This window comes from Schistocerca nitens, chromosome 9 (genome assembly GCF_023898315.1).
Source record: "Schistocerca nitens isolate TAMUIC-IGC-003100 chromosome 9, iqSchNite1.1, whole genome shotgun sequence".
Classification (NCBI taxonomy): Eukaryota; Metazoa; Arthropoda; class Insecta; order Orthoptera; family Acrididae; genus Schistocerca; species Schistocerca nitens.
The window spans coordinates 292594707-292618759 of NC_064622.1; positions in this window are offsets into that span (position 1 = coordinate 292594707).

Here is a 24053-nt window from a genome sequence, read left to right on the forward strand (position 1 = left end):
CTTAAGTTCTTCCAATAAATCTTGCACTACTTCGTGCCTTTCAAAGCCTACCCCTTCTGTGGAAAGTACATTTAACTTAACTGGTCCCCCTTTCACTTAAATTTTAGTGGCGGCTTTTACTATCCGTTCCACTTAAATAAAAACATTTCTCTAGTTTCTCACCCTCCAAAATAATCTTTGTTTCTGCAACCCTATCCAAGGTGTCGTCAGAACTATTTATATCATTTACTTCTTCTTCATCTTCTGTCCCTTCGTTCTCACTCTCCGAAATTACTTGATTCAGTCTGTTCATGGCCGGCCAGTGTGGCCACGCGGTTAAAGGCGCTTCAGTCTGGAACCGTGCGACCGCTACGGTCGCAGGTTCGAATCCTGCCTCGGGCATGGATGTGTGTGATGTCCTTAGGTTAGTTAGGTTTTAGTAGTTCTAAGTTCTAGGGGACTGATGACCTCAGATGTTAAGTCCCATAGTGCTCAGAGCCATTTGAACCATTTTGAACCATTCTGTTCACAATCTCCTCTTGTATCCTCATAGTGTTCTTCCACAGTCTACAGGTTTCCTCGCATTGGTTTCGCAGTGCTGTGTTGCCCCCAGCTCCTTACCTAAGTCTTCACTTTCTGTATTAAATTCCTTCTTTAAAATGGTTCTGCTGATCTCTGAGCCGTGGTTGGCTCATGTCATGCTTGTCTTGGGTTAAACCTTAGTTGCAGTCTTGTGGTTTTATATCTCCTGCGGTTATCGTGACGATGTTGCTGTCCTCTCCGTGAGTGGCAGCAGCAGCAGCATGTAATCGGTACTACTACTGCTGTACTATCTTTGGTGTGGCGGATATAGTTTCCGGCTGGGCGTTGTGTGACCAGTCAGTCGGTTGGTGTGGAGCAGCAGGCAAGTCACCGTCGCGTGGAATCGGGCCAGAGCTGTTGGCGGCGTGCACGCACAGTTGGAGTGTGTGGTGGTGGTGGTAGTTAGTGTTTAACGTCCCGTCCACAACGAGGTCATTAGAGACGGAGCGCAAGCTCGGGTTAGGGAAGGATTGGGAAGGAAATCGGCCGTGCCCTTTCAAAGGAACCATCCAGGCATTTGCCTGAAACGATTTAGGGAAATCACGGAAAACCTAAATCAGGATGGCCGGAGACGGGATTGAACCGTCGTCCTCCCGAATGCGAGTCCAGTGTGCTAACCACTGCGCCACCTCGCTCGGTGGTTGGAGTGTGAGGGGCTGGTTGCGAGTGCTACGAATTTCGTCGTCCACAGATCTTGGACATCAAAGTTGAGCCCTCACTTAACATACTATCGAGCCTCAACTGTTTTCTTCGTTTGGTCCTGGTTGTCGCTTTTGGGACATTCTCGCGAGCAATAACGTGTGTGTATTTAAGTCGGCTACGATTAAAGCCGTCTTCCTGTGGAGTTTAACTTAAATTGTTCCCTGTTATTGAAGTTGATAAGCGGTATCTTCTGCCTTGTGGCCATTGACGTTACCTTCCCTGGTCGTTGATGTAATTTTCCGCAGTGTATTTTCCTTGTTGTGTTGTTGCTGTCTAGGGCAGCGTATAGTTCGACAGCTGAGGTGTTGTTGGTTGTTGTGGGCGCCAATATTCTGTGTATCGTTGTATTGAAATCTTGTGGTCATTTTGCTGGTTGCGTGGAGCGGAGCTGATTTTGTTGATTGGTCGGTCGGCTGTCTGTCAGTTGGGTTGCTTTCAGATTAAGAAGTCGTTGGACAGGCTGCCTGTCTCACCTAAACGGACGTTAGTGTTACAATCTCAGGCCGACCCTTGGAAATTTCTGAGCGCCATTCCTTGTGTGTTACATAGTAATTTCCCACTTTGGATTTTAGTTATTTGGTTGATGTGCCTTCAGCCGAGTACCGATATCTCTTAATGTTCTTGTCTTGCGCTTAAGGCATGAGATTGTTATTCTTTATGGGGGCCTTCATTCGAATTTTATATGAAATGTTTCAAGATACGGCCTTCTCCCTTTTAAAATTGAAACTCTTCTTTCTAGGGCTTAAGCCGTTAAATTATTTGCTGATGTGCGGCATTCAGCCGAGTTTTAATATCTCTTAAATTGATGTTCTTGTCTTGCCCTTAAGGCATAAGATTGTTATGCTTTTGTTTGGGGCCTTCAGCCGAATTTTGCATGAAATGTTTTCTGCCTTGTGACTGAAATTCCTATTATTGCTTAATATGCGGCCTCCAGCCAAATTCCATTAAAATTAAATTGCTAAGGCCTTCAGCCTGTTAGGTTGAAGATTTAGAAAATATTCTTGGGTGAAAAATTTTGTATTTCAATTTCGTGCTTAGGCCTTGTGTCTTGAGTTTTGAGTGTGGCCTTCAGCCACTCTAAAGTTAATCAAAGGAGGTCGATTAAAGTTTTGAGTGTTTTGTATCCTCGTTGTAATATTGTGTGTCGATAAATAAAGTTTGTATGTTGAGGGTATCAGATAGCAACCTATTTTGGCCCCTTTCCACAACCTAATCCGCTCTGTCCTGCTAGCCCAGGCATTTCAGTATCTGTCTGAACTTTCACTCTCACAAAATGCTACTTCCTTTTCTAGAGAAAAAAGTTGTTTCGCAGTGTCACTCTCCTTAGCCCCCCTGTTTTCGTTAACATTACTTTCGAAACACTGTTTAGTAGGTGCCTTCTTTACAATGAGGGTCGCTAGCAGGATTCATCTGTACGGTTGCAGTCTGTAAACGGTAGCGTCCTCACAGACCGCTCTGCATTTCTCTGCCGTGCGAGGTCATTCCCTCTGACGTTTCTATCACAGGTGACGCTCATGCATTACGTCATCGTCTCGCAGCTGATTGCAATCAAAATGCTGTACTCTCTCCTTGTACCTGCCTCCAGCAGTACCTCCTCTTTCTCTGTACCTACCCCGGTAACCATTACCTCTTTATACGCCAATTCTATTCACATTTACTTCCGTTCTATTGTCATTGGGTCTAGTGGGAGGCCTATATTCTCTTCTGTTACTTTCCTCCTCTTTCCGGATGTTTTCTACCCTTTATAAATAATGGACAAACCGGTGAATGTCATCCCTGGGTGCAGAAATGATCTTATTTCGCCAATATAATGGCAACTTGTTTTCTATTCCCATAATTATCTGCTCTGTTTCTACTTTTGAGTTCAAGTATGAAACGTTGTAACCCACTTTTGCACAAATGTTTTAATGCTATCTTTCTTTAGGTCATACCTCTCCCCAGACCAAAACTTGTTTAAAACTTCCTTCTTCTTTCTCTTTCCCCAGTATCCTTCGAAAAAAACCTGTTTGAAATCCCCTAAACTGTCACATTTATGCCGGCCGGTGTGGCCGAGCGGTTCTAGGCGCTAAAGTCTGGAACCGCGCGACCGCGACGGTCGCAGGTTGGAATCCTGTCTCGGGCACGGATGTGTGTGGTGTCCTTAGGTTAGCTAGGTTTAAGTAGTTCTAAGTTCTAGGGGACTGATGACCTCAGATGTTAAGTCCCATAACGCTCAGAGCCATTTGAACCATTTGTCACATTTATCAGAAGCTAAATTCCCCCTATATTCTAGCCTCCCCCATAAAATTTGATGAGATGAAACCTATCTTTTGATTGTCGCTCCATACTTCTGGTAAAAGTCACTCCAAAATTCTTTTGGATGAACATTATTTGGTTCAAATTTTAAGAATTGGCGATGTGTAACATAGGCACTTTCAGAAGATTCCACAACACTATTAGACACTACACACACATTATTGTTGTTAGCTTTCCGTTCAACTTTTGTTAGTCTACTTTCATGATTACCTAGCTGCTCATTTACCTCTGTATTAAATTGACTAAAGTTAGTTGCCGGCCGAAGTGGCCGTGCGGTTAAAGGCGCTGCAGTCTGGAACCGCAAGACCGCTACGGTCGCAGGTTCGAATCCTGCCTCGGGCATGGATGTTTGTGATGTCCTTAGGTTAGTTAGGTTTAACTAGTTCTAAGTTCTAGGGGACTAATGACCTCAGCAGTTGAGTCCCATAGTGCTCAGAGCCATTTGAACCATTTTTAAAGTTAGTTTCAATGTTAGTAATCATACTAGCAACTTGCACATCAAACTTTACACACACATCTTTTCCGTCTTTAACTTGACTTTCTAGGACTACATGACTACCCTCACAACATTCTTCTACATTGTGTGTGTACTTTTGACAGCTTATAAATACATGGTTGTATGCCTTTTACATTCTGGCCTTGGAGTTCCTTGTCTACTGGTCTGGTGGAAAGTAAGTCGTCTTGTTGGTGGGTCCGTTGACTATCTCTTGGTTGGGTCGCCGGCGGATCGAATATAGTTGGGCCGACTACCTGTCTCCTCTAAGCGAACGTTAATATTTTAAGTGCAGACTGAACCCCAGAAACTAGTGAGTGCCACTGGTTGTACTACCTTTTCTTATTGGTGTCTGATTGTGTATTTAAATGGCTCATAGGTGATGGTTTGAATTTGTATGCTTTTAGTTGGGTTTTAAATAATGGGCCTTGAGCCACTTTTAAATTTGAAAGATCGTTACTTGTCAAGTCTTTGTTTGGGTCTTGAGTCCCATTTAGAAATTTTTTTTGGGTAAAGCTTTGGGCCTTCTGCCTTTTGAAAATTCATTGTAGTTGTGTTTCTTAATCATGGGTTTTCAGCCTTAAAATTAAAATTCCTTATTATTAAGTCTTACATTGTTCAGGCCTTCAGCGTCACTTAAAATATTTTGGATGAAGCTTTGGGCCTTCTGTCTTTTGAAAATTTATTGTAGTTGTGTTTTTCAATCATGGGACTTCAGCAGTCTTAAAATTTAAATTCCTTACTTGTTAAATCTTAGATTGTTTGGGGCTTCAGATTCATTTTAAAAAATCATTTAAGGATAAAGCCTTGGGCTTTCTGCCTTGTAAAAATTTACTGTAGTTGTGATTTGAATCAAGGGCCTTCAGCTGTTTCAAAAGAAAAATTCTAAATTCCTTTTTGTTAAGTCTTAGATTGTTTGAGCCATGGGCCTCATTTGAAATATTATTAAAAGATAAAACCTTCCACTTTTTGCCTTTTAAAAATTTATTGTAGTTGTGTTTTAAATCATGGGCCTTCAGCCGTTTTCAAAATTAAAGAGGTTGTGCCTTTAACCCATAAGATTTTGTGACATATTCAGTCGATAGTTAAGCTCAGAAATTTTCGCTGTAGTGTTTGGGCAACTAAATGAAGTTATATGTGTTCGAGTGTAAGTGACAGCCGCTCATTTTTGTTACCTTTCCACATTTCCAACTACCTGTTCTGTCCTGCGGATTTAACCGGACATTTTCAGAATTGTCTCAACAGATAGCGATTTTGCACGTAAAACTAAAATAATATGGAGTGTGCCTATTCTTCGTGTTGTAACGTCGCGAGTCAATCCGCAATGGGGTTTTAATGCAGTACGGGATCGTAGCTTTGGAGCCGGTGGTGGAGACAGCCATGTATATCTTAGCGTGATTCACTCGCACCTGTCGTTAGCACAGCCGTGGGAAGTGCTACTTATGTCAGTTCCAGCTACAGAATATTCAAGCCCATAAGCACATAAATAAACGACTCTAAATGTTATTCAATTTTGTCATAACTTAATATGTAGCCTTTTATTAAAAAGAAGCTGGTTGCAGAGTCTGTTTTCTGGCTGGGGTATTTTCAACATTAGTGAAAATTACCTAAATTACCAGAAACCGACACTAGTAAGATTAAAGTCAGTTCGGATGCATAATTTGGAATTAATACAGAAACTTACAAAATGTTAGGTTAATGTGTTAGATTTTTTATACTTAAATAATGTTCAACATTTCTCGTTTTCATAATACAAATTTCAGTAAGAGTCAATATTCATTTGAGAACTATTTGTTTTATTGTGTGAGTAAATGAGAGGAAATGAGAGTGTGTATGCAGGACATACGAAAAGTTTCAATATTATATTTTATGTATAGCGTAATGTAACGTTCTCATGGGAAAACGTGCAGCAAGCTGTGCCAGCGAAAGCTGTAATTCCCCTTACTTGCTGATGACGTACGTCCAAGTATGCTTGTTTTTGTAAGAAGGCAGCCAGAATAGTTATTTCAAAATTAGTTTTTGTTTCGTTTGGTTTGGTTGATCATTTTATTAATATTTGCGGCATGAAATGACGTAAATGCATCTGTGAATGTTGACTGGAGTAAAACAGTTTAGGAGTGAATATGATCTTGAAATATTGATCTGATTATCTGTTCATTTGATCAACCAATCACAGTGAAGTCTTTCCCGTGCTCTATCAAGTAGCGTATGCGCTGGAAGCAACGGCGTTGAGGCAGTCATAGTCTCGCTGTCGGACGTGCAGGTCATGTTGAATGTGTCCAAAAAAGTTGAAACGTCCCCTTTAAACAATTTTACAGGACTGTGCTTTAACTGACACACAGTATTTTTAGCGCAACGCAATCTGACTTTCAAAAAATCCCTACAAAAGAATGGCCCTGACTAACATTAACCTATACGTTTCACAAATCACTTACCTCACAAAAATCTTGGTTACTCGAGCTACTGCAATAAAGCGAGCGCCACTACTGCCAGCTAAATAAAAGATTCAAACTACTGAAGGCACTAACTACTGATAGGGATAGTTAGCAAATGAAAGATATTAATAGAGAACAACCAATGTATTTACCTCAATAGTCATAATATATATAGCAGTTCATGACAAATTTCAAAACTCCGCCATCTCTCTCCCTACATCCACCACTGCTGGCGGCTCACCTCCAACTGCGCAACGCTACGCGCTGTTCACAGCCAGCTGCCTAACACTACAATCGCGAGTATTACAACAATGCAAAGCAGCCACAGACTGCACACAGCACAGCCAGTGATTTTCATACAGAGGTGGCGTTACCAATAAAAAAACCTAAACAGCCTACTTACATAGCCCCCATGCTCCCCACAAAAAATTTTACAAATTGTTTTGGGCACTGGCCAATACAGATTTGAAAAATTTTTTCATAATTACAGTAAAAAAGATATCAAATGCACACACTTATTAATACAATGTTGGTCAAAAGCTAAAATTTTCTCACAGTCCATAAAGACAGTCCTTATCATTCATCACAGTAAAACTGCCGTTTCTTTTCTCAAAGTCTGAGCAGTAAAAGAAAATGCACACGGAAGTAGTGGATTTCCATGCAGTCGTGAAGAAGTAGTGTTGTCCTTCCAACGGAAAGACAGTGCTGACTCGACATGCAGACAGGTAATGGGCCACAACAGAGCAAACCCACAGCAGAGTCATTCGAAGTTTTGAAGACTATTGGTAGGTAGGTCGTCACAGAGTAGACCCACTGTAGTCCTGGTAGAGAGTATGGTATTGGTGGGCCACCAGAGGTGCAGACCCACTGCAGTTCTTGTAGAAATAATGGTATTGGTGGGTCATGAAAGGTGCAGACCCACTGCAGTCCTTGTAGAAATAATGGTATTGGTGGGTCATCAAAGATGCAGACCCACTGTAGTCCTTGTAGAGATGGCCAGCAGCCATCTGTTGTGACTGTGCAGGTGCACAATCACCAATGAAGAGTCTTGCAGATAATATAGCAAGTCCATAACCACCACTTGTGCACTCACAAAGTTTTTGGAATTGTCCTTACAACCAGCAATGCTGTTATCCAGTCCCTTGCTGAATTATTAACACACGTGCAAACACTAACAGTCCCTACATGTCACATATTGTCCATATAGTATGACCAACAGAAACGTGTGCAGTGAAATGGAACTTACAAGTTACTTAATTTGATGAACTGCTGTCAATTACAATTTTATAACATAAGAATACAATAACAAAGGTACAAAATACATAATTAAAAACATAATAATACAGATAACATTTGTAGTAGTACAGGCTTTACAAAATAATAGAAATAAAAATATACATCAGTGTTACAGGAATTATGACATGAGTACATAGATAAAAGATCAGAATAACTTTCGGAATATCAACTTCACACATGAGAATTGAAACAGAACAGAATTAATAATGTGTAAACATCTTTACAAAGAAAATTACATATTATAAATGCAAATTATATTTGAGGATAACAGTATTCCTCGTCATTAGTGAATGTAGCTTAGTACCAGAAAAATTCTACAACATAAATCTTATCAGATACACATATAAATGCAGGAAGAACATAAATACTCAAGGGTACACAAACAAGTAGCATAATAATACAAAAGGAAAGGACAGGGTTTGTTTTACTGCAGTATTTTGCAAACAAAACTTTCTTTACTTCTTGGAGATCTCCCTTCATTCATCATTATTCCCAAAAAGTCCTATCTATACCTGCTTTCTGTATTCTATTCATATTTCTTTCAAAATAATTATTTCTCATTGTACAATACTCATTTTGGCCCAAATCTTTTTCATATAACTTCTCAATGCATTCTTTCCCTATTCTCCATAGTCAGTTTCTTATATAGTCTACCCCTCTTAAGCTAACTTAAATCTACTGAGCTCAGATGCTAAACTAAGGGATGAGGCAATGCAGCAGCACAAAACAATTAACGCAAACAGCAATGAAAAGAAATGCAGATTTGCGAAGCAAGCAGCATTATAGAAATTAGCAAAGCAATTGCAATATTACAACTAATATAAGGCAATGAGCAGCAAACAAGAAAAATAAATCAATAGTAAACTGGCTTAGCAGAGTAACACAAATTAAAATTCAGTAGCACTATGCCTGGCAAACAGCTGCAGTAAATGCTATAACGTAGCATGACAAAGCTCCAGCAGAAAAAATAGTACACTAAAGACAACAATGCAGATAAAGGTAATGTATAATCGCATCTTAATGTCTATGTAATTAAAGTGGTGCACCACAAGAAGTTATTCTACAAAAATAAATTACCAAGTACTTGAAAAGAAAATTATGAATGCAGTTCCTGTGAAGGTAAATGTCTTTTTGTTCTCCCTCCCTTTTTTTATTATTTACTCGATCTGTATCCCTAAAAAAGAATGGCCCTGACTAACATTAACCTATACGTTTCACAAATCACTTACCTCACAAAAATCTTGGTTACTCCAGCTACTGCAATAAAGCGAGCGCCACTACTGCCAGCTAAATAAAAGATTCAAACTACTGAAGGCACTAACTACTGATAGGGATAGTTAGCAAATGAAAGATATTAATAGAGAACAACCAATGTATTTACCTCAATAGTCATAATATATATAGCAGTTCATGACAAATTTCAAAACTCCGCCATCTCTCTCCCTACATCCACCACTGCTGGCGGCTCACCTCCAACTGCGCAACGCTACGCGCTGTTCACAGCCAGCTGCCTAACACTACAATGGCGAGAATTACAACAATGCAAAGCAGCCACAGACTGCACACAGCACAGCCAGTGATTTTCATACAGAGGTGGCGTTACCAATAAAGAAACCTAAACAGCCTACTTACAACGTTACATGTAAAATGAAGAATGTACTGTTATTTCACGTTCGGTTATATCGCCGCGAAAGCAGATGCATTTACGGACAGATCGAGAAAAATGGTTCAAATGGCTCTGAGCACTATGGGACTCAATATCTGTGGTCATAAGTCCCCTAGAACTTAGAACTACTTAAACCTAACTAACCTAAGGACATCACACACATCCATGCCCGAGGCAGGATTCGAACCTGCGACCGTAGCAGTCGCGTGGTTCCTGACTGAGCGCCTAGAACCGCTAGACCACCGCGGCCGGCAGATCGAGAAAATTCGAGCGTTGTGAAGTAATTTGTTGGAGAGATAAATGCGTGTGAACTTTTGGCCTTCGTGTAGTGAAATACGGCGTGGCGTGTTCAGTATTCAAATAAAAAACAAGCACTCCGTCTTCAGGCCACGAGTGGCCTACCGGGACCATCCGACCGCCGTGTCATCCTCGGAGGAGGATGCAGATAGGAATGGCGTGGGGTCAGCTCACCGCTCTCCCGGTCGTAAGATGGTATTCTTGACCGAGGCCGCTACTATTCGGTCGAGTAGCTTCTCAGTTGGTATCACGAGGCTGAGTGCACCCCGAAAAATGGCAACCGCGCATGGCGGCCGGATGGTCACCTATCCAAGTGCCGGCCACGCCCAACAGCGCTTATCTTCGGTGATCTCACGGGAACCGGTGTATCCACTGCGGCAAGGCCGTTGCCCATTCAGTATTCAATTACGTAACATTTTTTGGGCGAGCAACTTCTTTTAAAGATCCTTATGAAAAGTACCAAATTTAAACTCACATATTGTAGCAGATTATAGACTGTGAAATCGCTTAACAATTCGGGTAGAACTGGAGTACATTTCTGGCTGTCTTGCGTATGTACGAAACTGTATTAACTGTGAGTTGAAGATCACTGATATTAGCCAGTAGTGTAAGTGTGGGCAGATGGTACCTGTTTAGTTTTGCTTCTCAATGCAATAAAGAAATTTTGCCACTTTTGACATTTTTCTAAAAAGATGAAGCAATCGCCCACAACCCGAAATTTTGCTATAAGATATTACAGGACATATAGCTACCGAGTTTTTGTGGGCTCCACAAACATAAGTACGGAAGATGGTTTTCTTCAACACTGCTTTTAACATCGTCTGGACAGTACCTACGTTGCAGCGAAGTGGGTTGGTGACTAGACGTTGTGCTGAGGTAGGTGGAACAACTGTCATCGACAGTACACCGGTTGACAGTACGCAATAAGCAGTTATGCAGCTTAGAAACCAGCAACGCCGCAATTGGTTCTTTATCGGCCGGGAAATAATACAATATGGAGTTCGGAAGAGTGGGAACTGTATATGAAAAAGTAGCAGAGTTTAATTGAACTCAACTCGTGAAGTGTTCACACGCGTGTGAAAAAAGGAACTGGAATGTAGGACCAAAGACACGTGTGCAACTGAACGTGCGTCAAAAAAACGACAACGAGTGGAATGAGGCGACACGCTTAAGCAGCGACAGCGGAGCTACGGGAGGTGACGTCGCGCTACGGCAGACCACCGACCGCCGGGGCGGTTGCAGCCGGAACGGAAACTTTCTTTGGTAATAATATTAAAAGTGACATTAATCAGGTCAGGCAAGAATGTAATGTTACTATTGTAACGGTGAAAAATGAGTTAAATTCGCGAATTGAGGAAGTTGCTGAGAATAGCGAACAAATTAAATAGAAAATACATTCCGAAATAAGTTGCTCTTTTATGTTCGACATCAGTATACACCTTGTATCTCACCTCCCATGTCACATTATTTTGTACATACGACCAAACTGCAGGAATCAGAGCTCTATAACGATGTTGTTGTTGTGATCTTCAGTCCAAAGACTAGTTTCAGGAGCTCTCAATGTTGCTGTATCCTGTGCAAGCCTCTTCATCTCCGAGTATATGCTGCGACCTACATCCCTCTGAAAATGCTTAGTGTGTTCATCTCTTGGCGCCCCTCTATGATTTTTACCCCACACGCTTCCCTCCAGTACTAATCTGCTGGTACTTTGATGTCTACGAATGTGTGCTACGAACCAATCCCTTCTTCAGGCGGTTTGTACCACAAATTTCTCTTCTACCCAGTTCTGTTTAGTATCTCCTCATTACTTACGTGATCTACCCATCTAATTTTCAGCATTCGTCTGTAGCAACACATTTTAAAAGATTCTGTTCTCTTCTTGCCTATACTGTTTATCGTCCGTGTTTCACTTACCTACATAGCTCCACACCACATAAATACTTTCATAAAGCAATTTGTGACACTTAAATCTAAACTAGATGTTCACAAATTTTTCTTCTTGAGAAAAGCTTTTCTTGCTATTGCCGATCTACACTTTATACCCTTCCTACTCCGACCATCATCGAAAAAATGGTTCAAATGGCTCTGAGCACTATGAGACTTAACTTCTGAGGTCATCAGTCGCCTAGAACTTAGAACTACTTAAACCTAACTAACCTAAGGACAACACACACATCCATGCCCGAGGCAGAATTCGAACCTGCGACCGTAGCGGTCACGCGGTTCCACATTGTAGCGCCTAGAACCGCACGGCCACACCGGCCGGTCCGACCATCATCAGTTATTTTCTTTCCCAAATAGCAAAACTCATTTACTACTTTAAGTGTCTCATTTCCTACTAGGCGCGCAGTCCGGAACCGTGCGACTGCTACGGTCGCAGGTTCGAATCCTGCCTTGGGCATGGATGTTTGTGATGTCCTTAGGTTAGTTAGGTTTAAGTAGTTCTAAGTTCTAGGGGACTAATGACCACAGCAGTTGAGTCCCATAGTGCTCCGAGCCATTTCAACCATTTTTTTCTCATTTCCTAATCTGATTTAATTCCCCTACATTTCATTATCCTCGTTTTCCTTTCTTTGATGTTTATCTTATATCCTCCTTTCAAGATACTGCCCAACAGTTCTTCCAAGTTCTTTGCTGTCTCTGAAAAAATTACAATGTCATCGGCAAAGTTTTTATTTACTGTCCCTGGACTTTAATTCCAAATTTTTCTTTTGTTTGCTTTACTGCTTGCTCAATATACAGATTGAATAACATCGGGGATTGGCTACAACCCTGTCTCACTCCCTTCTCAACCACTACTTCCCTTTTGTGCCCCCTGACTCTTATAACTGCCACCTGGTGTCTGTACAAATTGTAAATAGCCTTTCGCTCCCTGTATTTTATCCGTGCCTCCTTCAGAATTTGAAAGAGAGTATTCATGTCAAGATTGTCAGAAGGTTTCTCTAACTCTACAAATACAATAAACGTAAGTTTGCCTTTCTTTATCGTATCTTCTAGGTGAAGTCGTAGGGTCAATATTGCCGCGTATGTTCCCCACATTTCTCCTGAATCCAAACTGATCTTCCCCGTGATCGATTTGTACCAGTATTTCCATTCTTCTGTAAAGGATTCGTGTTAGTATTTTCTAATAATGGCTTATTAAACTGATAGTTCTGTAATTTTAACACCTGTCTGCACCAGCTTTCTTTGGAACTGGAATTATCATATTATTCTTGTTTTCTCAGGTATTTCGCCTGTCTTGCGTATCTTGCTCACCAGATGGAAGGGTTTTGTCGAGGCTGACTCTCCCAAGGGTATCAGTAGTTCTAATGGAATGTTGTCTGCACCCAGAGCCTTGTTTCGACTTACGTTTTCCAGTGCTTTGTCAAATTCTGGACGCTGTATCGTATCTCCCTTCTCATATTCCACTATGTCCTCTTTCTTTTCCATAATATTGCCCTCACGTACATTCCCATGTATAGACCCTCTGTATACCGCTTTCACCTTTCTGCTTTTCTTTCACTGCTTAGGACTAGTTTTCCACCTGAGCTCTTGATATTCGTACAGGCGGTTCTCTCTTCTCCGAAGGTCTCTTTAATTTTCCTGTAGGCAGTATCTATCTTACCCCTAGTGATATATGCTTGTACATCCGTATATTTGTCTTCTAGCCATTCTTGCTTAGAAATTTCGCTCTCCCTGCCGATTTCATTTTTTAGACTTTTGTATTCACTTTCGCCTGCTTCATTTATTACATTTTTATATTTTTTCCTATCATCGATTAAATTCAATATTCTTGTGTTACGTAAGGATTTCTACTATCCCTCGTCTTTTTACGTACTTGATCCTGTACTGCCTTCCCTATTTCATCTCTCAAAGCTACGCATTCCTCTTCTACAGTATTCATTTCACCTATTCTTCTCAGTCGTTCCATAATGCTCCCTCTGAAACCTTCTACAACCTCTGGTTCTTTTAGTTTATCCAGGGTCCGATATCCTTAAATTCCTACCTTTTTCAGGTTCTTCAGTTTTAACTGCAGTTCATAAACAATAAATTGTGGTTAGAGTCCACATCTCCACCTGGAAATGTCTAATAATTTAAAAGCTGGTTCCTTAGTGTCTGTCTAACCATTTTATAATCAATCTGATACTGTGTGATGTCTCCAGGTCTCTTTCACGTATACAACCTTCGCTCATTTTTCTTAAACCAAGTGTCAGCTATGATTACATTATGCTCTGGGCAGAATTCTACCAGGCGGCTTCCTCTCTCATTCCTTTCCCCCAGTCCATATTCGCCTACTACTTTTATTTTTCTTGCTTTTCCTACTATCGAATTCGAGTCCCCAACGACTATTAAATATTCGGCTCCCTTAACTATCTCAATAATTTCTTTTATCTCGTCGTAAATTTCCTCAAATTTCCTCATCTGCGGAGCTAGTTGGGATATAAACTTGTACTACTGTATTGGGTGCCGACTTCAGGTCTACGTTGGGTACAATAATGCATTCACTATGTTTTTCGTAGTAGCTTATCAGCGTTCCTATTTTTTACCAATTATTTGATTTTGTACTTATAATCCTATATTCACCGGACCAGAAGTCCTGTTGTTCCTGCCACAACTTCACTAATTCTCATTATATCTAACTTGACCCCATCCATTTTCCTGTTTGCATTTTCTAACCTAACCACCCGATAAATGGATCTTACTTTCCACACTCTGATCAGTAGAATGCCAGTTTTGTTTCTCCTGACAATGACATCCTCCTGAGCAGTCCTCGCTTGGAGATCACAAGGAACCAATATCTTACTTCCGGAATATTTTATCCCAGAGGATGCCATCATCATTTAACCATACAGTAGAGTTGCATGCCCTCGGAAAAAATTACGGCTGTATTTTCCTCTTGCTCTCCGCCCTTCACAGTACCAGCACAGCAAGGCCGTTTTGATGGGAGTTACAAGGCCAGATCAGCAATTCATCCAGACTTTTGCCAATGCAACTACTGGAAAGGCTGCTGCCTCTCTTCACACGTTGGTCTGGCATCTCAATAGATACCCCCAGGTTATGGTTGCACCTACGGTACGGCTACCTGTATCGCTGAGGTACGGGAGACTCCTTACCAACGGCAAGGTTCACGGTTCGTGGGGGAAAGGGGGGAGGGGGCTCTATAACGATACAACTGACAAATGTATTCTCTTATCTCAATTTCCTATACATGTACGCCATGCTTAACATCGAAATAAAACTTCGACTATTTTGCTGCGAGTGATTTCCTTGAATTTGATGGACAAAATTACATGGTTTGAGAGCATACGTGACTTTCAAATCAGTGACCATCAATAAATTGTCATGCACTTTTGTATTACAAACATTCCGTATATGTGAAATAACATCGCAGAATACAACCTTTCGTACCATTTGTTGACATTTTACGCTTGGCAACAACAAGCTATAATTCAAGAGGATGTTGTTTTGGTACCCTATGACCAGTCCGATTTTACCAGTGCAATGGTATAACAAATCGTGAGGGCACGCCTTGTAATAGAACCTGCAGAGGCAACATCTAGGAAAACCTGGTGTAATTAACACAAATAGACGGGGAATACGAAAAATTGAGGGAAACATGCCAAAATATGTAAAATTGCAAAACGCTGCAAAATACCATGAAAAGCAGGAAATTGGGATGGTTTGAAGATACCTAGACACCCAAGAATGAGAAAAGCTTAAAAAATATACTCTGTTTGCATTCAATTTTAATGCCACCCTTCCCCTGTAAACTACGTGGGTTCTCGCAACACATACTTTAGCGAAGGCGAAATAAGCATTACACAGAAGCGCTATATTAAAACAGACGAAATGTACGTCTGTATCCCAATCCAGGACAGTGTTATGACACATGCAGTCGAATACAGATATTACTGAATTACGATTGGTGCTCACAAAGAATGTTATTCCGTAAGTATTAAGGAGATGATCTGTTCAACTGACTTAAGCCATTCCTTAGCGTGTTCTGTAGGTGAGTGAACTGATGGCGCATATATTTGCCTTAATAGTGTGAGGCGGATGTGGTCTAGAGATGTGGTGTTAGGACGAAATTGATATATTATCCTACACATGAGCAAAACTACCTAACATCAGACCATGTGCAAGAGGAAGGCTGTTAGGACTATGGTGCTGCTACGTAAACAGCAGTAGCACTGTTGCATCTCCTCTGGCTAGTTATCGCGGTGCTTACTCCCTCGTAAAAAGTAGCTGTTTCTTCGTGTGCACTTTATGCAGCAGGGCACGGGTGCTAACTCAATGTATCAACTTTCGAAAATATTCATGTCGTATTCCCTCGCGTTATTTCCTAGTGAGACATGGCTGCTTCCATGAAAACCGCGACTACTACTAATAAGCACGATTGACGCGGGAAATGTGAGTGAGGATACGTACGTTTCCGGCTGAAAAAGACGTATAAAGGCCGATAATTTCCTAAGAGACAGATTAGCCGTCTCCCAGCTTCGTTCTAGTTGACTTATAAGCAATTCGAGTGGTGGACATACACCGACGGTATCTTTGGAGTGAGTAACAGCGCGGTCACTTCCCAGGACCCCTGAATGGTGCAGGAAGGAAGTAGTTTTATCATCTTACAGCTTGTCGCTATAGTGACTGGGCTAGGTGGTTGTATGTCAGATGATAGACATATATGTCCTGCATGAGACTATTAAGAGCATTGCATTTCACACGACTGATACTTTTGAAACCATATGGCTTTAACAGTACAGCGGTTTTAGGTGCAGAACCGTGTAGCGTTAGGAGTGTGTGTGTTTGTGCTCTACGATCATTTCTCTCTTGCCGGTATCTTCTTGGTACTGACCCCAGACATTGGAATAATACTCCAGAATTGAGCACAGTTGAATTACATAAAAGTCACAAACTCCTTGCATCTGGAACTGCATCACGTATAAACTACACAGTTCTTCTTTTCCGTTAGTTATATCACACAGCACTCTCATGTGTACTATACACTGATAAGCAATGCTAACCTCCGCGACATGCAGGCAGCTAGAGAGATCTTGTGCACTTGTTTGGGTTCTGTAAGTATGATTGGTGCTGAGCCGTTTTTGCTGAACAGCAGTTATAGATACAGCTCGCTCTGCTCCTTCACGAGGTCTGGAATGTAGCGAGTATAGTACCCTCCTATCTATGGTCAGTTGCAAATGAAATGGGTGACGGTGTTGCAACGAGGGCTGGTAGAGGACAATGCGGGAGGATCTCCGACTTCACCCTACGAATCCAAGAATTCACTGTGACGCCCATTCTCACAAGGAGAGATGGCCAGGTGCAATCGAAAATTATTCACTAGGATCGACGTAATGGATATACGTAGATAGCCTAACTGCATCGGTGTCGGACGCTGTCTCGTACGCTTTTTTGTACATGACCAAATGGTCATAAGGCAGGTGTATATCGTGTTCCTTGTAGCTGCGGAATGGCATATATTGGTCAAACTATCAGGACCGTGGAGGACCGATGTACTGAGCATAAACGGCACACACGATTACAGCACCCAAGTAGATCAGCTATTGCCGAACATTGCTTGGATACTGGTCACCACATGTTATATAATAACACCGAGATATTGGCATGCACGTCCAGCTATTGGGACAGTGTCATTAAGGAGGCAGTTGAGATTAAATTAGCGAGCAACCTCGTTAACAGGGATGGAGGTTTCTGTTTAAACTCTGTTTGGAATCCGGCTCTCTCCCTTGTCAAAAAACAGAGGGACAGAGTCAATGCTACCTCACCTGCGAATTCGTAGTCTCAATATCGATAGCTCTGACTTTGGTCATCTTTGGTAGCACTAGTGTTCAGTGTGTGTGTTATCTTTCCTGCTTCAGTCCGAGAACCGAGGTTTTAAATTTGCATGTAACTCGCCTGTCCGTTGCAGTTTGCCTTGAAAATGGCGGGGTGTTCTCCCGCCGAAATATGGGCTGTCGCTGAAAGTGTTACCTGGCTGAATTCCCGGAAGTTATTTGAAAGTTGAATACGCCAGGAGAAACTCAGGTCTCACTTTGCACGGGTATCTGTCTGCATTCGCAATCTACACTGAAGCGCCAAACGAACTGGTATAGGCATGCGTATTCAAATACAGAAATATGTAAACAGGAAGAATACGGCGCTGCGGTCGGCAACGCCTAATAAGACAACAAGTGTCTGCCGCAGTTGTTAGATCGGTTATTGCTGCTACCCAATACGTCCAGAATTGCTACAGAGTGGCTCCAGGAACTCTAGGTTTAAACACTTCTGCTGACCACCAAACTCCCCACACATGAATGTTATTGAGCGTATCTAGGATGCCTTGCAACGTGCTGTTCAGAAGAGACCACACCTTCGTACGCTTACGGATTTATGACATCACTGCAGGATTCGTGGTGTCAATTCCCTCCATCACTACTTCGGACATTAGTTTGAGTCCATGCCACATCGTGTTGCGGTACTTCTACGTGCTCTTTGGGGGGGAGGGGGGGGCGCTACACGATGTTAGGCAGGTGTACCAGTTTCTTTGGGTCTTCGGTGTATTTATCCGCCGACACCAGGCGAGCGGCTTTCAAATTAAATGTGTCCCCTGTACGGGAAATACACAATGGGTGTACGAGTACAGGTGGTAGGCAAGTGTTTGGCGACATGGAAGTTTGGGATTGCTCCAATAACCAAATGATAAGGCGACTGCTCGCGATAAGCGGGAAATCCGGGTTCGAGTCCCGGTGCGGCACTGATTTTCACTGACGTCATTCTATTATATAGGTGTCGATTAGGCATACTCGCAAATGCGAGTACACTTATGGTGGCATATCTATTCCCTACAGGTAAGCGGAATCAGTCAAAGTTCCGACTCGTCTCTGGTGGCTAGGAACCAAAGAGGTAAAGCTATGTGAGCAATTGGCTCCTGGAGGAGACAGGCCAGCCAGCCATAAAGGTAAGTCAGTCACTGTCAGATACCTCTCCCAGTAAGTGTTTATGGGAAAAGCTGTTGAACTGTTCGAGCACTGTCTGTCTAAATTTCAGAATATTTCCTTGTCTGATAATAATCTTTCCGTTCTCTTCACGTTTTCTAAGTAACTACTTTTACCCCTCTCACTTCCTTCAATGTTACGAAGGAGTCAGCCCACAAGTAACTGTCGATCAAATCCTATCCGCAAACGACAAGGAGTCGATTTAAGAGAAAACGTTTTGTGTCATATGTGGGGTGAAGGCATTTTTGGTATGACCTACATCATTTTCGTCACTTTCAGGATTCCAGTAGAAACGGAAACCTGTAACACCTCGATTCAGTTTACAGTGATAAAAGCTATAGAAAGAATAATTTAAAATTAAGAATAGAATTTTTAGAGGGGAAAATAGTGCAGAATCAGACTTAGGTAATTGCAGATACAAATTATAGTATATCAGCAAGTAGGTTAACGTCTAAGTACAGCAAAGCCACGGAAGCTCCGTCATGGAGAAGGCAGTGACGTTAAACTCTTGTGATGAAAAACCCATAAAAAAGTTTGATCGTTATTATTGCCCCCTTTTTTTCCTTGATTGTTTCGTTCAAGGGCGGGGAACCGCTGTGTCAGCGAGACAATAATTAGATTGGACTTTATCGTGTTAAGAATCACGATAAACTGTTAGAATATTAATGAGATTAACAGTGATGTAGTGTACGATCACTGACTGTTGGTAGCAACGAAGTATTAAGGGGATTTTAGGACTTTAGTGCTAGATTGGAACTTTACGGACATATAGACGATAGAAACTCAAATTATCTGCTGATACGAGTGAATTCAGAGGTACCGGTATTCAGATATTAACGTGTGGACTTTTGAAAGTGGCGTGTGCCGTTAGTTGCGAATCTGGACGTAGAGCGCGTACATATCGGCATTTGCGGACTATTTAGATTCGTCCAGGCTAGGAACCTTTTAAATAGACCATCATCCATCACCATCTTAATCCTTGAATATAGAGTGAAAGTGAAATACAAGAGTGTTCTACTTATTTCATTTACCTAGTACTAACCAGTGAAGGTTTTACGGAACCAAAGCTATTCAGCAGTAAGTCAACACCATCTATCGGAAAACGTAGGCATTAACTAACACGGTAACTGAAGTGAACGTTTACGTGTTTTACGGACTGCTTAATATGAACTTTTGTGACTCTTTGACGTCCCCACTCCCTCCGAAAGGTGGCGCAGGCTGTCTTAATCATAAAAGGGGAGAGTTTTAGCCGGGCAAATTACTAAATAAAAGCTATATTTACAAGACTCGCAGTAATAGCAAAACACAAGGCCCGCACCTCATCGGAGAGTCATCGCTGTCACGCCGGGAAGTAAAGAAGGAAAATCTGCCGACGAGCAGACGTCGACGTGGATTACCTAAAAAGGGAACCACAAGAGAGTTAGGGATGCTTCAAACCCTATAATGTACCTGGAGTTCTCCGTCTATTTGTCCGTCTGTCCAGACCACATTTTCACAGGAATAGAATGAGGTACCAAGTTGAAATGTATGTCAGATACTACGGTCTACAGTTCCTCGGCGGTGTACAAAATTTAAGCTTCTAAGTCAATACAGTCAAAAGATACAGCCATTTGTATCACATATTTTGATACTCGCAGACTAGAGATGAAGTGCCTATATACATAATTAAGTCTTCTGGGAATACACTCGCACTTGTCCATTTTTTTTACATACGGGATGTTTCAGCTGCCACTAGCTATGTCGACGCAACACATAGTGGTGCATATGTGGTTCAAAGGCCATGTGTGACGTTTTCATATTGTCCCTCTCGCTCGCAACTATTTGTCCTAAAAAAAACTACAGAGTAGTATGAACACTACCTTTCTGTAGGGAAATTTAACGGATTTAAATTTTGTACTGGGATACATTTTCTCTAGAGGTCGTATTTTGGGATATATTCAAGAAAAACGTACAAATGTGACCTTCAAATGCATCCCAACTCTCACTGTCAGCCACATCCCCCCCCCCTCCCGTTCAGTACTTTCACTGTGTTTTTTATGTTTTTGATGGAAGTTCCTCTTACAATTGTACCAAAATTTGCGACTGCGCGAGTTATTTGAGTCATTTCCAACATTCGACCTTTTCTTGGTCATCGTTGACTAGCCTAACTATGCCACCGGCTTAGTCGAGCATTTACAAATTGTAAAACTAAGCTAAGCTTTTAGCTAACAATTTTGTGAATTTTAACAGTATAAAATAAATGATTACAACTCTGCATTCGTCTGGCCTTCTGGCTACGGAACTACTGTGCTTGTAAGGGTTAAGTTTTGATCGAATTGTAGACGTAATTAGCTTTAGTGTAACGTTTACAAAAATCGTTTTTCTTTCATTACCGTCACGGGCACGTTTAAATTACTCGTGTTAACGAAGTAGCCGAGTAGGTTGGTGGCGTAATAGTTGAGGCAATAGAGACAAAGAAAGGTCGAATATCTGTAACAGTTCGCGTAGTCGGAAATATTTGAACAGTGGTAGGAGCGAGGGCTACGAACAACATACTAAAAATCCTTACTGGTGAATGATGAGTATGGAAGTGGCGGTGCGCTTGAAGGTCACTTTTGTAAGTTTTTATTGAATAGCACGAAAACTTGGCCTCTAGCGAAAACGTGTCCTAGCACAAACTTTAACTAAAATAAATATTCTACAAAAAGTTCCTGTTCATTTTTTGTACGACTAACAGTTTGCACGTAGCGAACGAGAGAATATGAAAATCTCGCTTGTTGTTTTTGAATGCCAGATATTGAATTGAGGATTTTATAAAACGATATCAGTAATGACAGCTAAATCCCCCCGCGTAGTGAATAGTAATAACGTTATAACTTTCCCTAAGGGTGCATTCATAGTACTTTCATGTCTGATGCTTCTTGTCCTTTAAGAATGACCACAGTATCAACCAGGGCGACAGTACATATTGCGCTCTCTACCTCGTGTGTAAACAGATCGAGCTGGTTTTCGCAAGAGAGTTGTTTGTGGAATCCATGCGAATTTCTACAAATAATACTTTTGGTCTGCAGAAAAGTCGTCGATGTAGGCCTGTAGTTGTGTTCGTTTACTCAGCGAGCGCACAGTGGGATGTCGTGCATCTCCGAGCTGGCTGCTGGGTCTGTCCTGTCCCACTTGTTGCTTCACTGGCTGATTGCGTTGTGGGGAGTGGCGGGGGCTGGTGTGGGACGGCGGCATGGCGGTGAAGTGGAGCCGGGGATGGAGGGGGGGGGGGGTGGCAGTGACTGGAGGCGGCTGTTTCTGGTCCCTCGGGAAGCAGCCTCTCCTGGTAATCGGTGAGGACGGAAAACAAATGGAGCTACTATATCAATTACCAGCTTGTAGAAAAATAGAAGCGTTCAGCCACTCAGAGAGCTTCAGTTTCCGGCAGAGAGGACGTTATGATTTTATTATTACGGACGTAACATTCAGTAGTGTCTCACAAATGAATCATGAAACGTTGATAAGTGACGCGGTACATCCGCCTCGAAATTGAACCTTGCTTTTCGTGGCCAAATAGTCTTATCATCTCAGCTGTCCGAGAACAACGCAAATGTCTGTTTATAGCTCTGGTCAGGTAGTACTCGTCAGTTACTTTTCAGAATTCCACAGACGTTTTCTTCGTACCTTACAGTAAATTAGTAAGGAACTATAGTTATCTTCGAGGCGGGTAGTCATACGCTCTCATAAACCTGAGCTGGTAAGATCAGAGAGCCTGACGGAGGTCAGTGACGATATTGTCCCTCATTGGCTGAGAACTCATGACGACATATTTTTACCTGTCTTGTGTGTCTGCAAGCTAATGTAATAATGAAGACTGTATTCTTTCATTGTATACAGTGATGTAGTATTGCACGCAGCTCTGTTACATATCTTTTGTGATTCCATGTTACGTAATTAAAATCGATAAACACTCCTGCTATAACTCGGATCTGTGGCAGTGCATCACTAATTAAATTTTTCCAGATGATTTAGACTGAAAGTGATTTACTGATTACAACTGATAGGACTAACAGAATTACGAACAGAAATCTAGAACTTCTTCCAGCCCTCTGCTTTATGGTTGCAGAAACAGAAATGAAAATGGCTTCGTAATACTAGTATGTCCAGCAATTATAAGAAGTTGGCAGCGGCAGTAAATAGGAAAGACAGACATCCTAAAGCAACATTGCAGAAACCCATCAAAAATTCCTTTCTTTATAAATTCTATATTTTTTCTTATGTATAGCATCAGTATTGTCCAACAAACAATATTTTATAGTAGTTTTTGTTAAAAACAACTCGTTAGCGTTACAGTGTACAACTTTTATATTACTAACAGTAGAACAATTTTCTATGCCGAAGAGTTGTCATACTGTAATTTAATAGTACGCATATCATTTGAATCGTTTCTCAGTTACTGCAAAGCACATTGCAGATCATAGATATTTTAAGCTAAATAGTGACTTATCATACTATGGTTTGACCTTTTTTAGCGTTTACGTGGACATGATTGCATTATTTGTTAAATTTCTCTCTTTTCAATATTTGTGTTCATTTTCGTCGTTTCTCACAATTCATATGTGTCACAAAATAGTCCGTCAATATTTTCATATTTTAGTAATTCGATGCGTACCGACAGGAAAATATTTCATAGGGTCCCCAGTACAATAGTAAATTATTAGACCCACAATACTATTTCGAGCATACATTTTGCGGAAAGACGTCAAGATTTCCATGTATCGTGACTACTAATTCGAAGTATGAATATCTATACAGTAAAAACTAAATTTCTGTCAGTCTCTTTGAAATGAAACAATGACTCTTTTTTAGCAGTGCAGATACTGTTATTCCAAAGAAGTCGATTTATCTAATACTACGTTTCAGGCATAGCACTGCTTTGCGGTAAACTGTTCTATTTATTCTAAAACTTAAGCACAAACCCGTATAGGAAAGGCATTTGCTTTCATCTTTTTGTAAAATAATATGTCAGAAGTGCTGTTTTGGTGTCACTTACCATATCTACTACTTGCAACAGTCGTAAGGTGATAGAAGTTCAGCTTACGGCACCAGCTAAATATCCCGTTTCGCTACAATTAAAGTCCAGCTAATCACGAACATACAGAGTGGCCCATAGTTATCGTGTGCCAGCGAAACTTGGTAGATATGCTGGTGTGTTAATGCGGAACCGATTTACGCTGGAAAACAAATTAATTCCAGTTGTTACTACCAGGTACAAAACCGGAGCTGTACACTGTTTGTTTGATGATATGATATCCACGCTGTCATTTGACGTGCCTTAACGTGACCGGACAGTACAGCTATCGAGAAGACAGACC